This window comes from Berghia stephanieae, chromosome 3 (genome assembly GCF_034508935.2).
Source record: "Berghia stephanieae isolate SIO BIC M18660-M18661 chromosome 3, UCSD_Bste_1.3, whole genome shotgun sequence".
In the NCBI taxonomy this organism is placed as follows: Eukaryota; Metazoa; Mollusca; class Gastropoda; order Nudibranchia; family Aeolidiidae; genus Berghia; species Berghia stephanieae.
Genome location: NC_088362.1, coordinates 1,406,675 through 1,408,759, shown reverse-complemented (window position 1 = coordinate 1,408,759; position 2,085 = coordinate 1,406,675). Strand labels below are relative to the sequence as shown.

At 36.0% G+C, this 2,085-nt stretch overlaps 1 pseudogene across 1 annotated transcript in view; it reads left to right on the top strand.

The window, feature by feature from the left end:
* The first annotated feature begins 216 nt into the window (after positions 1-216).
* The window catches only part of LOC144966944 (WD repeat-containing protein 25-like), a 15,632-nt pseudogene continuing 13,763 nt past the window's right edge, over positions 217-2,085 (top strand). The window contains exon 1 of the transcript XR_013644296.1: positions 217-293. The product of XR_013644296.1 is annotated as a WD repeat-containing protein 25-like (transcript). The remainder of the gene's footprint in view (positions 294-2,085) is intronic.

Below are 2,085 nucleotides of genomic sequence, written 5' to 3'. Positions count from 1 at the left end.
GTGTGTGTATTGTTCTCACAGCAGAGATTATCATTGTAATGTTGTAGATGCTGGCCATCATTTAGTATGCAAACTTTTCTGACAATAGAATCAAGACTAGGTGAAGACCTTCATTCTCCATGGTGAGCTGTTGTTGAGATCAGCTCTGCCAGTCTCTCTTACCTCCCTTTGTCTGGTTTTTTCCCCCTTCCATGTTGCTTTCTGTCTTGTGCTAAGATGCGTTTACTTGATTTTGCTTTAGTCCTGGTGGGATGCATAGCTAGAGATAGAGATGGACACAGTTACTTCCCATGGTGGGCAGGGCAGGATGTCACTTGCTGTGTCTTCTATCCCGCTATATTTGTTTTCCAAATTGTCTGTCTTTGTCCTGGAATGGGATTGCTGGAGTCCTTGTTTAAGAGGGGAAACTGTCAAATGCATAGCGTTAGTTTTGGGAGATTATATTTTTTTCCTTGTAAATCATCTCTCTCTGTTATGCATTATTATATTTGTTATTTTTAATGTATAATGTAAGCATTTGAGTGTATTCCTCTTTGTTGGATTTTGTGCTTGTGTCCGGAGGGGACTTATAGGTGATCTCAAACTAAGTAAATTGGTTGTATGCTCTTGGAATCTACATCTGATCCCTATTTGTTCCTACTTCCCCTTTGTCTTCCTTTCTCTTGGGTGCTTTAATTGTAATTCTAGAACATTTTACTATCCCATTTTCTTCCTTTTTACTGAAGCTGATATGACCTAAATGTGTTGTAAACGCTGTAAAACCCTTAAAAATAACAAAAACATATTCCCTATTTGATTCATTCCTTTTTGTCCGACTTATCTTTATCTGCTTTTTAGGGAAGGTTTTTCTGTTCATTGTCTAGAGTATGTTTTGCCATTAAAATAAAAATGAATTAAGAATTACTGTCTGGGTGGGTTCCTGACCTCCCATAGTGGGCAGGGAGGCCGTTACTCTGTCTTCTATCCCCCTATATCTGTTTTCCAACTTACTTTCTGTCTTTGTCTTGGAATGAGATGAACTTGATTTTGGCCTGACCCTGGCTGGGAGGGAAACAGTCAAATGTATAGTTAGTTTTGGGAGATGATATTTTTTTTCTTATAAATCATCTCTCTGTTATGCATTGTATTATGTTTTATTTACTTATTATATATGATTTGTAAAACATTTGAGTGTATTCCTCTCAGTTGGGACATGTGCTTGTGTCTGGATGAGACTTTTAGGTGATCTCAAACTAAGTACTTTGATAGTGTGCTCTTGGAATCTACATCTGTTTCCTATTTGAACCAGTTCCCCTTTGTCTTACCTTTTCTTTTGTGCTTTAATTGTAATTCTAGAACTTTTTACTATCCCATTTTCTTCCTTTTTACTGGCGCTGATTTGACCTTAATGTGTTGCAAGTGCCGTAAAACCCTTTAAAACAAACAAACAAACAAGAATGACTATGTGGCTGTGTGTGTGTTTGTGGCGGATGGACGACTAATTGTAATGCCATATTCGTAGACAAGGACTGATGTTTCAATGTCTCCCCTCCTGTCCCTGCACACCCTCTCTTATATCCTGTTCGTCTTTATTACGTCATCGGTATACCTTGACCTCATATTATATTTAATCTTAATCTGCATTGAACAATGGCCATTACATATTGCATCATCATCATCATCATTTCTTCATCGCCTTTATTATTGCATGACTTTGTCGGTGTTGTTGTGATCAATAATCTCATATTACTACATATTATTTTCATTAGTATTATCATTATCGCAGTAGACATTATCACCACTACCACACTATAATATGACCTTGAATATATATTATCATTATATTAAATCTATTACATACATTACAAATAATTTCATAACCTCTTTGCATGCCATGCTACTGACTGTTTGCAGTTGAAAACAATCTCTAGTCTTTTTTTTTCCCCCTTGGTTTTTATTTTGATTTTTCAACGAAGAATAAAAACCTTATTTAAAATATGATATGACTTGTTGGTAAATGTTTTATATTACTATGAGATACTGTTGTTGTTGACTTCAAGGCAATCTCAATCAATCACCTTGATTGTCTGCCCTTGGAATGTACAT